Source organism: Rutidosis leptorrhynchoides, chromosome 1 (genome assembly GCF_046630445.1).
Source record: "Rutidosis leptorrhynchoides isolate AG116_Rl617_1_P2 chromosome 1, CSIRO_AGI_Rlap_v1, whole genome shotgun sequence".
NCBI classification, from domain to species: domain Eukaryota; kingdom Viridiplantae; phylum Streptophyta; class Magnoliopsida; order Asterales; family Asteraceae; genus Rutidosis; species Rutidosis leptorrhynchoides.
The window spans coordinates 576,559,379-576,576,609 of NC_092333.1; positions in this window are offsets into that span (position 1 = coordinate 576,559,379).

The window sequence follows — 17,231 nt, forward strand, 5'->3', positions numbered from 1 at the left end:
CTAGAACTTGTAGAATATATGAAGAACACTTAGAACTTGAAGATAGAACTTGAGAGAGATCAATTAGATGAAGAAAATTGAAGAATGAAAGTGTTTGTAGGTGTTTTTTGTCGTTGGTGTATGGATTAGATATAAAGGATATGTAATTTTGTTTTCATGTAAATAAGTCATGAATGATTACTCATATTTTTGTAATTTTATGAGATATTTCATGCTAGTTGCTAAATGATGGTTCCCACATGTGTTAGGTGACTCACATGGGCTGCTAAGAGCTGATCATTGGAGTGTATATACCAATAGTACATACATCTAAAAGTTGTGTATTGTACGAGTACGAATACGGGTGCATACGAGTAGAATTGTTGATGAAACTGAACGAGGATGTAATTGTAAGCATTTTTGTTAAGTAGAAGTATTTTGATAAGTGTATTGAAGTCTTTCAAAAGTGTATGAATACATATTAAAACACTACATGTATATACATTTTAACCGAGTCGTTAAGTCATCGTTAGTCGTTACATGTAAATGTTGTTTTGAAACCTTTAGGTTAACGATCTTGTTAAATGTTGTTAACCCAATGTTTATAATATCAAAAGAGATTTTAAATTATTATATTATCATGATATTATGATGTACGAATATTTCTTAATATGATATATATACATTAAATGTCGTTACAACGATAATCGTTACATATATGTCTCGTTTCAAAATCATTAAGTTAGTAGTCTTGTTTTTACATATGTAGTTCATTGTTAATATACTTAATGATATGTTTACTTATCATAATATCATGTTAACTATATATATAACCATATATATGTCATCATATAGTTTTTACAAGTTTTAACGTTCGTGAATCACCGGTCAACTTGGGTGGTCAATTGTCTACATGAAACCTATTTCAATTAATTAAGTCTTAACAAGTTTGATTGCTTAACATGTTGGAAACATTTAATCATGTAAATATCAATCTCAATTAATATATATAAACATGGAAAAGTTCGGGTCACTACAGTTAAATGGGTAATTTTGGGTTAAATTGATGAAAGGAAACCCTAATGGTTATAATCTAGGGTTTGGTCATGAAAATTGAGGTTGTAAGTGTTAATTGTGTTGTTACACCACTAATACACTTGTGCAATGTTGAAAGGTTGTTAATGGGTTTAAGTTTGACTGAATTTGTAAGTCTAAGTGTTAAATTGGGTCAAATAGGTAATGGTTGACCTAATAGGGTGTGATGGCTACGAAATACCCTAAATTTGTGTTAGTTGGTGTTTGTAGACTTTAATCACTAGCTTTTAGTGATTAATGATGAGTCTTGGCCTTAAATGGGAGGTTTTGGGTGTAATTGGGTTATTTAAAGCAATCGGGTCATTAACTGCTCAAGAGTTAAGTGTTGGTGGTTAGTCCCACTAGTTTGTGTATTAAATGTGTACTTAATATTTTAGGTACTTTGCTTTGAAGCTTACGGAAGTTTTTAATCATCACCGACGTGATATGGTGAGTGGAATAATTATATGCGTAGGTATATAATGTATTTATTTGTGTAGTGTAATATGTGAAGTGTCGATATGCTAAGACACCACGTTTCAGGAAATGAGTGAAGTGTGTGATGACCCGGGAATTTCCGACCAAATTTAAACTTAATCTTATATGACTTCGACACGATAAGCAAAGTCTATAATGTTGAGCCTCGAAAATTTTGGAACTATGTTCATGTATTCAATTACCCTTCGACCATTACCGACGATTCACGAACAATTAGTTACAAATAAATATAAATATAAATATATATATATATATATATATATATATATATATATATATATATATATATATATATATATATATATATATATATATATATATATATATATATATATATATATATATATATATATATATATATATATATATATATATATATAAGTAAATATCTATTTATATAATTATAAACAAAAGTATATATAATAATTAGAAATAATATAATACAATTTAATCAATTGAAATTAAAAATGTAAAATAATAATTAGAATAATAAAAATACTATTACAATGAATAAATATAAATATATATATGATATTATATGAATCTATATATATAATTCTATTAGTAATTATTATATGGTAACATTTATAAAATATATAAATATTATATATTCAATAGATGTATTCATATAATAAATGATATAATTATTAATATTATATAATTAATAAATGTAATTACAAGTTTAAGTATATTTGTTATATTATTATCATTAATACTAAAATCAGTATTATTAATATTATTATGTAATGCATAAATATGAAATTTAATACCTTTGATTTGTTATATTATTATTATTAACATTATTGCTATCGTTGTTAATACTATTACAACCGGTAGTAAAAATTATAATTGTAGTTATTATGATTAATTTTAGTATTAATATTTGATATTATCAATACCATTATTATTAAGAATTATTATTATTTTTATAAATTATTATCATTACTATTATCGTAATACAATTTATTATTAATATCATTAATAATATCATTATTAGTATATTCTTTTATTAACATCATTACATTTGTCACTAACAAAATTATTAACATTATTATTTTTATTAGTACTATTAAGTATTATCATTTTACCATTACAAATATTATTTAGTATTATTAATTACTAATTTCAACAGACAAATGTTATACATACAAAAACATATGTAATATATATATATATATATATAAACTACTATATCAATAATTCTATATATAAATTGAAAATATATATAATGCAACTTATTAATTATATATATATATATATATATATATATATATATATATATATATATATATATATATATATATATATATATATATATATATTATTTAGTATTATTAATTACTAATTTCAACAGACAAATGTTATACATACAAAAACATATGTAATATATATATAACCTAACTATATCAATAATTCTATATATAAATTGAAAATATATATAATGCAACTTACTAATTATATATATATATATATATATATATATATATATATATATATATATATATATATATATATATATATATATATATATATATATATATATATATGTATAATTACATCACTAATAATGACAATATATATATACTTGTTCGATTATAATTACGTGTGTTAATAAATATACAATTGATATAGGTTCGTGAATCCGAGGCCAACCCTACACTTGTTTAATGTCGTCATATGTATTTTTACTACAAAATACATTAGGTGAGTTTCATTTGCCCTTTTTACTCATTACGTTTTTGGGCTGAGAATACATGCAAATGCTTTATTAACTGTTTTATAATATTTATATGCGTGAGTTTCATTTGCCTTTTTACCCTTTATATTTTTGGGCTGAGAATACATGCGCTGCTTTTATAACTGTTTTACGAAATAGACACGAGTAAATGAAACTACATTCTATGGTTGGATTATTAAACCGAATATGCCCCTTTTTAGTCTGGTAATCTAAGAATTAGGGAACAGACACCCTAATTGACGCGAATCCTAAAGATAGATCTATTGGGCCCAACAAGCCCCATCCAAAGTATCGGATGCTTTAGTACTTCGAAATTTATATCATGTCCGAAGGAGGATCCCGGAATGATGAGGATATTCTTATATGTATATTGTGAATGTCAGTTACCAGGTGTTCAATCCATATGAATGATATTTTTGTCTCTATGCATGGGACGTATATTTATGAGAAATGGAAATATGAAATCTTGTGGTCTATTAAAATTTGGAAATAATTATTTATGTTAAACTAATGAACTCACCAACCTTTTGGTTGACACTTGAAAGCATGTTTATTCTCAGGTACGAAAGAAATCTTCCGCTGTGCATTTGCTCATTTTAAAGATATTACTTGGAGTCATTCATGGCATATTTCAAAAGCCGTTGCATTCGAGTCGTTGAGTTCATCAAGATTATTATTAAGTCAATTATAGTTAGATATATTATGAAATGATATGCATGCCGTCAAATTTCGATGTAATGAAAGATTGTCTTTTCAAAAACGAATGCAATGTTTGTAAAATGTATCATATAGAGGTCAAGTACCTCGCGATGAAATCAATTGATGTGAATTGTTTATAATCGATATGGACTTCGTCCGGATGGATTAGGATGGTTCCTTTCAGTTGGTATCAGAGCGGTGGTCTTAGCGAACCAGGTCTTGCATTAGTGTGTCTAACTAATAGTTGTTTAGATGTATTAGTGAGTCTGGACTTCGACCGTGTCTGCATGTCAAAAGTTTTACTTATCATTTTGTGTCGAAAATTACCTGCTTATCATTCTTAGGGAATCATTTGCTTATCATTCTTAGTCTAGACACATTATACTGCAATGATTGCATGAATAATGTATAGACAAAATTCATATCTTAGCGTATCTGTTATTGTTACCTTTGCCTGACAGATTCCGTAGATTCCTCCGTAATTTATGAAATTTTAGTATTATATATGCATATGTAAATTATGTATTGCAGGGTACTTGAAATGTCCCGTTCTTATTGATTAAAAACGTTCCATATTAATTGATTTCGTTGCGAGGTTTTGACCTCTATATGAGACGTTTTTCAAAGACTGCATTCATTTTTAAAACAAACCATAACCTTTATTTCATAAATAAAGGTTTAAAAAGCTTTACGAAGATTATCAAATAATGATAATCTAAAATATCCTGTTTACACACGACCATTACATAATAGTTTACAATACAAATATGTTACATCGAAATCAGTTTCTTGAATGCAGTTTTTACACAATATCATACAAACATGGACTCCAATTCTTGTCCTTATTTTAGTATGCAACAGCGGAAGCTCTTAGTATTCACCTGAGAATAAACATGCTTTAAACGTCAACAAAAATGTTGGTGAGTTATAGGTTTAACCTATATATACCAAATCGTAACAATAGACCACGAGATTTCATATTTCAATACACATCCCATACATAGAGATAAAAATCATTCATATGGTGAACACCTAGTAACCGACATTAACAAGATGCATATATAAGAATATCCCCATCATTCCGGGACACCCTTCGGATGTGATATAAATTTCGAAGTACTAAAGCATCCGGTACTTTGGATGGGGTTTGTTAGGCCCAATAGATCTATCTTTAGGATTCGCGTCAATTAGGGTGTCTGTTCCCTAATTCGTAGATTACCAGACTTAATAAAAAGGGGCATATTCGATTTCAATAATTCAACCATAGAATGTAGTTTCACGTACTTGTGTCTATTTTGTAAATCATTTATAAAACCTACATGTATTCTCATCCCAAAAATATTAGATTTTAAAAGTGGGACTATAACTCACCTTCACAGATTTTTACTTCGTCGGGAAGTAAGACTTGGCCACTGGTTGATTCACGAACCTATAACAATATATACATATATATCAAAGTATGTTCAAAATATATTTACAACACTTTTAATATATTTTGATGTTTTAAGTTTATTAAGTCAGCTGTCCTCGTTAGTAACCTACAACTAGTTGTCCACAGTTAGATGTACAGAAATAAATCGATAAATATTATCTTGAATCCATCCACGACCCAGTGTATACGTATCTCAGTATTGATCACAACTCAAACTATATATATTTTGGAATCAACCTCAACCCTGTATAGCTAACTCCAACATTCACATATAGAGTGTCTATGGTTGTTCCGAAATATATATAGATGTTCGACATGATAGGTCGAAACATTGTATACGTGTCTATGGTATCTCAAGATTACATAATATACAATACAAGTTGATTAAGTTATGGTTGGAATAGATTTGTTACCAATTTTCACGTAGCTAAAATGAGAAAAATTATCCAATCTTGTTTTACCCATAACTTCTTCATTTTAAATCCGTTTTGAGTGAATCAAATTGTTATGGTTTCATATTGAACTCTATTTTATGAATCTAAACAGAAAAAGTATAGGTTTATAGTCAGAAAAATAAGTTACAAGTCATTTTTGTATAGGTAGTCATTTCAGTCGAAAGAACGACTTCTAGATGACCATTTTAGAAAACATACTTCCACTTTGAGTTTAACCATAATTTTTGGATATAGTTTCATGTTCATAATAAAAATCATTTTCTCCGAATAACAACTTTTAAATCAAAGTTTATCATAGTTTTTAATTAACTAACCCAAAACAGCCCGCGGTGTTACTACGACGGCGTAAATCCGGTTTTACGGTGTTTTTCGTGTTTCCAGATTTTAAATCATTAAGTTAGCATATCATATAGATATAGAACATGTGTTTAGTTGATTTTAAAAGTCAAGTTAGAAGGATTAACTTTTATTTGCGAACAAGTTTAGAATTAACTAAACTATGCTCTAGTGATTACAAGTTTAAACCTTCGAATAAGATAGCTTTATATGTATGAATCAAATGATGTTATGAACATCATTACTACCTAAAGTTCCTTGGATAAACCTACTGGAAATGAGAAAAATAGATCTAGCTTCAAAGGATCCTTGGATGGCTTGAATGTTCTTGAAGCAGAATCATGACACGAAAACAATTTCAAGTAAGATTTCCACTCGAAATAAGATTGTTATAGTTATAGAAATTGAATTAAAGTTTGAATATGATTATTAACTTGTATTAGAAAGATAACCTACTGTAATTAACAAAGGTTTCTTGATCTTGGATGATTACTTGGAATGGATTTAGAAAACTTGGAAGTAAACTTGCAATCTTGGAAGTATTCTTGATTTTATGAAACTAGAACTTTTGGAATTTATGAAGAACACTTAGAACTTGAATATAGAACTTGAGAGAGATCAATTAGATAAAGAAAATTGAAGAATGAAAGTGTTTTTAGGTGTTTTTGGTCGTTGGTGTATGGATTAGATATAAAGGATATGTAATTTTGTTTTCATGTAAATAAGTCATGAATGATTACTCATATTTTTGTAATTTTATGAGATATTTCATGCTAGTTGCCAAATGATGGTTCCAACATGTGTTAGGTGACTCACATGGGCTGCTAAGAGCTGATAATTGGAGTGTATATACCAATAGTACATACATCTAAAAGCTGTGTATTGTACGAGTACGAATACGGGTGCATACGAGTAGAATTGTTGATGAAACTGAACGAGGATGTAATTGTAAGCATTTTTGTTAAGTAGAAGTATTTTGATAAGTGTCTTGAAGTCTTTCAAAAGTGTATAAATACATATTAAAACACTACATGTATATACATTTTAACTGAGTCGTTAAGTCATCGTTAGTCGTTACATGTAAATGTTGTTTAGAAACCTTTAGGTTAACGATCTTGTTGAATGTTGTTAACCCATTGTTTATTATAACAAATGAGATGTTAAATTGTTATATTATCATGATATTATGATATATAATATATCTTAGTATGATATATATACAGTTAAATGTCGTTACAACGATAATCGTTACATATATGTCTCGTTTCGAAATCATTAAGTTAGTAGTCTTATTTTTACATATGTATTTCATTGTTAATACACTTAATAATATATTTACTTATCATTTAAAATAATTAACCAAGTGTATCAATATCTTAATATGATTCATATGTACCTAGTAAGACGTTGTTATAACGATAATCGTTATATATATCGTTTTCGAGTTTCTTAAATTAATAGTCTCATCTTTATGTATATAACTCATTGTTAAAATACCTAATGAGATACATACTTATAATAAAATCATGTTAACTATATATATAACCATATATATGTCATCGTATAGTTTTTACAAGTTTTAACGTTCGTGAATCACCGGTCAACTTGGGTGGTCAATTGTCTATATGAAACCTATTTCAATTAATCAAGTCTTAACAAGTTTGATTGCTTAACATGTTGGAAACACTTAATCATGTAAATAACAATTTCATTTAATATATATATAAACATGGAAAAGTTCGGGTCACTACAGTACTAATCTACATCCTATAATCTATTTCTTATCGAAAATTCTTCATCTGATCGTACGAGATGCATCCTTCAACCAATTTGAATTCCTCGGATTCCGATAGCTACTCCAACATGGATGTTCACCTAAGCTCCGGAGGCAGCGTCACCAGAATAAATCAACCAATCAATCATCCCCAATTCATCTGATGAGTGTGTAGCCTCCTCAATCATTGGAGACGCGAAGAAGGCGTTCCCTTCCACCAACCGAATTTACCTCTTGGCAATGAACCTAAAGCACTTACTGGAAAACCAATCCGAAACACCATTTTCACCATCATTTCCCGAATATCTCACCAAGATTATATTCTGTCTAAAATTCTAAACCTTATTCATTCGCTCGTTCCAACCGACAATCATCCCGGAATAATAAAAGAAGTCAACAAACTTCGCGCTCGAAAAATAAATTTGGAGAATATGGTGCAAAATTTACCAGCTTCAGCAACATCACCGGCACCAACAGTACCATCAGTAACAGCACCAGTACCATTAACAATCCATGCCTCAACATCTCATTCTGTACCTCGAGTATAATCATCGTTCTACGTATCGTTCTACATCAATTATCTTCGTTCTTCATGGTGATTAAGTAATCTTTAATGTTTTAGAGATTATGTATTCTAGTTCTAACGGTAAACCAAATGAGTTTAATATCATATTAACTCAATGAATCCATGATTACATCTGAAGAAAATATATATGTATATATGTTTTCATAAAGACTGTAATTAAAAATTCTTTTTTATAAACTGTTAATGGTAAAAAATATTTTAACGGGTAGGTAATACCCTAGAAATATTTAGATTTCACATTAATAAGTTACACTGTACATTCGACGAAGCTGATTCAACAGTCATTTACTATTCTACTTACAACCACCGATATACGTATCCGTTCACCGCAGAATAACCATTTTCATTCAATTTCATATTTGGATTTTGACCTATCGGAATCCAACAAGTGGCATAATGAAGAAAACATTTGACGAAATAAAAATTTGATAGAAACAAACAAATTAACTACGAAAAAAAAAAAAATTTTGTTAAGAATCCACGCTAACTGTTCCAGCTAACTGTTCCTAGCTAACTGATTACATTTTATTTATTGCAGTTTGTTTATCGCAATTTAATTATCGCAAATTTTATTTATCGTCATTTAATTTCTGTTATTTACTTTACGCACTTTATTTGTCGTCATTTATTTTTTGTTATTTATTTTACGCACTTTAAATATCGAGACATGTATACAAAGTTTTGACATATCATATCGACGCATATATACATATATATATATATATATATATATATATATATATATATATATATATATATATATATATATATATATATATATATATATATATATATATATATATATATATATATATATATATATATATATATTATTTGGAATCACCATAGACACTCTATATGCAGTAATGATCGAGTTCTCTATACAGGGTTGAGGTTGATTCTACAATAATATTTATAATTTGAGTTGTGATCGAGTCTGAGACATGTACACGGGTCACGATACGTATTAATTAATTCAAATATTATATAATAAACTACATATGAATTATTGAAATGCTAACTGTGGACTATCAACTGAGGACTACCAACATTGGACAATTAAAATGAATTAAAATATTGATTATAACATATGAAACTAAACAATTCTTCAAGTTGCTACTTGATTTCATCTTAAACCTCGTTTGTATCTTGACGATTACAATCTGTGTTCAAACCTTTCATGATTCTTGAAAACACCTCAATCGATAGGATGAATCAACCGCACTTCATCTACGGAAGGAAAGATTTATGCATATAGTTATGCACCTGAGAAACTCTCGGCAACTGAGTAAAAGTTTAACACGTAGCTGCGTCAGATCCTTTGGCATTTATTAGCAAAAATAACTTTGCGATCCCTTTTCAAAGTAGCCAATTTTGTCACAGCTCCGGCAAGTCAACTTCGACTTTTCATTCGAAGTAGTCTTACTATAATCCTGATATATACAATTACCCTTTTGATACCGGAGAATTCTTTTATATTCCACCACATTATCAGAAGATGTACCAGCAATTCCATTGATCTTTGATTTTCCGAAAATCATTATATTCATTGAAACCCTATAATATACTCATCCGCATCTTGTAACGAGTATTGCCATACCAAATACCCGGAATCAGCAATCATTATTTTGAATCTCGCAACAATTTTACAACAACAGTTATATGTATATGTATATATATATATATATATATATATATATATATATATATATATATATATATATATAACATGTACCTCTTAAAAATCATGATCTTCAATTCTGAAATTTTGAACAGCACCCAGTCTACAAATCAATACCACAAATTCTAAAAAAGCTGAATACAACAACACAAACTGTACACGACCTTAACTGTCGAAAGTTTGATGATAAAGAATGGAGTATTGGAAACACTCAATAGAAAATTTAGTACCGAAGAGCGGATTATGCGAAACTATGAAGGAAGCCGTGGACAAATCACAAAGAATAAGTTTGACTTCAAAGAATCTAAATGATTCTATTTCTAATGGAATCTTTAGCGAATACATTGCTTCCGAATCTAAACCCTTACGGATAAATCTTCTTCATCATCCATCGATATTAGAAATTTCAAGATATCATCGTATCTTTCATTATAAATATCCTCCATATTTCTGAAGATATTTTCATAACTATTCTTATCTGAAATCATTAATCTCTTCCTGATATCAGTGTTACATCATATAGAAACTGTTAGTTTCTATATTCTGTAAACTTTCGAGCTTAAAATATGAATGTTATTGAAGTAATGTTGGGACCTGATGCATGAGTTAGTATAATATAATGACACTTGATCAACCTGATTATATTACAGTAAGTCATGCTGAGTTTCTAAATGGAACATGATGATTCACAGATTATAACATCATCATGTGCCATGTTACATAACTCTTTCATTCTGCTTAACTTCTAAACATATCAAGAAAATATATTCTTGGTAGTTCTATTTTCAGTGATTCAGGTAATTTGACAAAACAAATCGTGCTACTATCTTTCCTTTCTACCTTGTATATTATGATAATTCGAAACTCCATACCTATGAATTCTGGACAGTTACTTGCAAAAAGTAAACAAAAGCATGAAGCTCCGAAATAGAAAGGGGGTATAAATTGCAGTAAATAAGAGAGCGCATTAACTGTGGATGACAATAATTATAGGAGACAGAAGCAGTGACATTGAAATATAAGGGAGAATATAAAGCCCAATGATAACACTGAAATTACAAACCGTGGAGATCAGTGCGTATAGCAATAAAAAGACACGGAAGGATTATGCATACAATAATCCCTAGAGCATAGTAGAAATAAACAGATTCTTCCGGTGGAAGTTGGAAAAGAAGAACGATCATTACGATAGTCAGAATAAGAACAAGAATTAGAACCGGATTAAGCATTATTATAATCTTTTGGATATATGAACTAAGAAAGAAAGTATAGGAATGGTGAGAATAATGGAACGAAAGAACTTAATTTATAGTGGAAATATCAGACAGAGTATTCGAGACAGATCACCGTATTTAATTATAGAGATCTTAATCTCCTTATTCACCGAAGAATCAAATCTTTTAGATTTCGAAGATTTTCTTTAAATCCCTTGAATTCCGGAATTCAACCAAGGCAACGTCATAAGTTAAGATGCACTTTATTTTCTAGATTCAACCCTGACTCTGTCAAAAGTTAAGATGAATCTTTACTTTCCTATTTCACTCTTTGGTGATAGCTTCATTCGTATTCTTCGAATAATCGAGATATTTTTATCCATATTACTCAATGATGATAAAACTCAATTTATCAACTCATATTCGTCATGAAAGCATTTTTATTGTTAGCCATGACCACCTCACTCAAATTTCGGGACGAAATTTCTTTAACGGGTAGGTATTGTGATGACCCGGGAATTTCTGACCAAATTTAAACTTAATCTTATATGACTTCGACACGATAAGCAAAGTCTATAATGTTGAGCCTCGAAAATTTTGGAACTATGTTCATGTATTCAATTACCCTTCGACCATTACCGACGATTCACGAACAATTAGTTACAAATAAATATATATAGATATATATAAATAAGTGTGTGTATGTATATATATATATATATATATATATATATATATATATATAAGTAAATATCTATTTATATAATTATAAACAAAAGTATATATAATAATTAGAAATAATATAATACAATTTAATCAATTAAAATTAAAAATGTAAAATAATAATTAGAATAATAAAAATACTATTACAATGAATAAATATAAATATATATATGATATTATATGAATCTATATATATAATTCTATTAGTAATTATTATATGGTAACATTTATAAAATATATAAATATTATATATTCAATAGATGTATTCATATAATAAATGATATAATTATTAATATTATATAATTAATAAATGTAATTACAAGTTTAAGTATAGTTGTTATATTATTATCATTAATACTAAAATCAGTATTATTAATATTATTATGTAATGCATAAATATGAAATTTAATACCTTTGATTTGTTATATTATTTTTATTATTAACATTATTGCTATCGTTATTAATACTATTACAACCGGTAGTAAAAATTATAATTGTAGTTATTATGATTAATTTTAGTATTAATATTTGATATTATCAATACCATTATTATTAAGAATTATTATTATTTTTATAAATTATTATCATTACTATTATCGTAATACAATTTATTATTAATATCATTAATAATATCATTATTAGTATATTCTTTTATTATTATTATTATGTTGTATTATTAATAATATGATTATTATTATTAATAATATAAATATTAATTATAAATATTAATTATATAAATTATATAAATATGGATATCGTACGATTTGGTTACACATTTCTATCAAACTGTGTTAACTCTTGTTTCTATCTCTTAAAGTGATTCCAGGCTAGTTTAAATCAAACACAAACAACCAAATTCAGTTAGCTATTCTTTTCTACTTTTATTTTTATCTTATTTTATGTTTCTGATGATAAATTCTGTCGACCCTATAAGACTATATAACGAACGATTACTAAATGATATTAAAGGGAGTTTATTCAATTATTTATTATCACTATCAATTAAAAACCTTTACAGCCATTTTCAGATTGAAATTTATCACAGAAAAAGCTCCATGAAACCGTCGGTCCCTGTTCTTGCATATTTTTGTCAAAACCTTGAATTCGTTTATCTTTTCAAAATCTAAAAACACAGTATTGTTAGGAATCATTTAAACAAACTTCCTGTAAAACCTCAAATCCCAATTCTTTATATTGAGTTCCAATTTATGAGTCAAAGTTAATTTCTAAAAAGTCAAATATCATGTTCTTCATGAAAATTCGAACTCTAGTTGCTGTTTTTGATTCAATTGAGGATTTAGAAAGTTTTTGGGAGTAATTTAGAATGCCTTTCATGTTATGATCATAAGCTGAAAAAGGTTCTAATTTTGAATTTGGATTTTGAGTTTATACGGTATTATCCAAACTGTTACAGCGAGTTTATTTATTTATATATATATTTTTTTGATTTAATTGATTCAAACTATGGTTGGGGATCATTTCTGTTTGGGTTAGAATTTCTAAATACAACGATTAAATTGGTGTTAATGGGGATTCAATCTCTGATTGAAATCTGAATTAAAGAAGAAGAAGGAGGGAGAATTAAATGGTACGGGTTATAATAAATTGAAAGGGGTTTTAATCAGAAAATGTAAACAGCTGGATTGGTGAAGGGAGTTAGCGTTATTCGAGAGGTCTCGGGTTCGAGACCCGGCTGTGCCATTTTTTTAGAATCCAATTAACATGAGGTGGTTTTCATTACCATTATTATTATTATTACTATTACTATTATTATTATTATTATTAATATTATTACTATTATTATTAGTTATATTTTATTATTATTATTATTATGATTATTATGATTATTGTTATTATTAGTTATTGTAATTATTGTTATAGTATTATTATATGTAACATGAATATTATTACCATTTTTGTATCATCCTTAAGTATTATTATTATTGTTATTATCATAAGTTATTATAAGTATTATTAAATTATTAATATTACTATTATTACTAATGTTATCATTTTAATATTATTATCATTATTATGATTATGATTATTATTATGAGGATAATAGAATTTATTATTATTTTCATTAATGGTAGTATTAGTATTAAACTATAAACATTTGAATTGTTATTATAAACATAAGTATTATTGTTAAAATTATTATTAATAATAAAATTGTTAAAATTAATATTATTAAGTATTATTATCAAAATAACTATTTTATTTACCATCAATACTATTTTTTTTTATTAAAAACTATTATTGTCAATATTATAAGATTTATCATTAAAACTATTATTAACAGTAAAACTAATATTTTTATTAACATCATTACATTTGTCACTAACAAAATTATTTACATTATTATTTTTATTAGTACTAATAAGTATTATCATTTTACCATTACAAATATTATTTAGTATTATTAATTACTAATTTCAACAGACAAATGTTATACATACAAAAACATATGTAATATATATATATAACCTAACTATATCAATAATTCTATATATAAATTGAAAATATATATAATGCAACTTACTAATTATATATATATATATATATATATATATATATATATATATATATATATATATATATATATATATATATATATATATATATATATATATATATGTATAATTACATCACTAATAATGACAATATATATATACTTGTTCGATTATAATTACGTGTGTTAATAAATATACAATTGATATAGGTTCGTGAATCCGAGGCCAACCCTACACTTGTTTAATATCGTCATATGTATTTTTACTACAAAATACATTAGGTGAGTTTCATTTGCCCTTTTTACTCTTTACGTTTTTGGGCTGAGAATACATGCAAATGCTTTATTAAATGTTTTACAATATTTATATGCGTGAGTTTCATTTGCCTTTTTACCCTTTATATTTTTGGGCTGAGAATACATGCGCTACTTTTATAACTGTTTTACGAAATAGACACGAGTAAATGAAACTACATTCTATGGTTGGATTATTAAACCGAATATGCCCCTTTTTAGTCTGGTAATCTAAGAATTAGGGAACAGACACCCTAATTGACGCGAATCCTAAAGATAGATCTATTGGGCCCAACAAGCCCCATCCAAAGTACCGGATGCTTTAGTACTTCGAAATTTATATCATGTCCGAAGGAGGATCCCGGAATGATGGGGATATTCTTATATGTATATTGTGAATGTCGATTACCAGGTGTTCAATCCATATGAATGATATTTTTGTCTCTATGCATGGGACGTATATTTATGAGAAATGGAAATTTGAAATCTTGTGGTCTATTAAAATTTGGAAATAATTATTTATGTTAAACTAATGAACTCACCAACCTTTTGGTTGACACTTGAAAGCATGTTTATTCTCAGGTACGAAAGAAATCTTCCGCTGTGCATTTGCTCATTTTAAAGATATTACTTGGAGTCATTCATGGCATATTTCAAAAGACGTTGCATTCGAGTCATTGAGTTCATCAAGATTATTATTAAGTCAATTATAGTTAGATATATTATGAAATGATATGCATGCCGTCAAATTTCGATGTAATGAAAGATTGTCTTTTCAAAAACGAATGCAATGTTTGTAAAATGTATCATATAGAGGTCAAGTACCTCGCGATGAAATCAAGTGATGTGAATCGTTTATAATCGATATGGACTTCGTCCGGATGGATTAGGACGGGTCCTTTCAAAGTGTCGATGTGATAAGACACCACTCTAAGTAATATGATGGGTGAAGTGTCGATGTGTTAAAACGCCATCCGGAGTGAAGTATCGAGGTGCTAAGAGCCACTCCAAGAAATTGACGGATGAAGTGTCGAGGTGTTAAGACGCCATCCGGGGATGAAGTATCGAGGTGTTAAGATGCCACCCGGGGGCTAGTGACACGAGGTGTTAAGTACACTAACGGATGTTATGATGTGACGTCCTCCATATAGGGCCTGGAAGAATAACGTCACTAAATATATCAAATCATAGTAGTATAAACGAGAACGACTCTATATGAGACGTTTTATTGAGTTTTGCAGCGGAAGATAAATAGATTACATTGTATTTAATGAACAACGCATTAAATGTCTTTAATTGATATGATATGAAATGAAGACTCCAAGCATGGCAAGCAATCATCATCAAAGCAGTAGATATACAGCGGAAGTAATATTTAAGTACATGAGAATAAACATGCTTAAAAAGTCAACACTAGGTTGAGTGAGTTCATAGGTTTATCATAAATAATGATTTCAGTAATAGTGTTAGATCACAAGATTTTTGTTCATAAGCTTGGCCTTGCAGGGACCAATTAGTAGATCTCGCAGATCTAAAAGTTGTTCATAAAGTTGGTCTCGCAGGGACCAAAAAGTAGATCACGTAGATCCAAAAGTTATTCATAAGCTTGGTCTCACAAGGACCAATTAGTAGATCATGCAGATCCAAAAGTTGTTCATAAGCTTGGTCTCGCAAGGACCAATTAATAGATCACGTAGATCCAAAAGTTGTTCATAGTTTGCCCCAAAGACAAGTTGTGTTTATACTTGTCGGTTAGGGACTTAGTCGGACATGGCCGGGTATAACATAGTTTAAAGTTGGTACTTGTGTCTAGCGTGTAAAACAGTTATAAAAGTTGTGCATGTATTCTCAGCCCAAAAATGTAAAGAGTAAAAGGGAATAAAATAAACTCACGATACGATACGATACGATAGTTTGTAGTAAATATGCATAGGATGGCACTGAACAAGTACAGAGTTAACTTCGGATTCACGAACCTATATCAAGTATATATTAACACATATACTTGTAATCGAATAAGTTTATATATATTATTTCACTTGTTATATATTTCTGTATATATATATACTTTTATATATATTATATATATAAGTATTCATTTGATAAAATAATATTAATAATGTTAATGAATAAAGAGTTGTTTTATTTTGTAATAACAATAATAATACTAGTAGTAAAAATGATAATAATCATAATAAGGTTTTAAAAATGATAATAATAATAATAATAATAATAA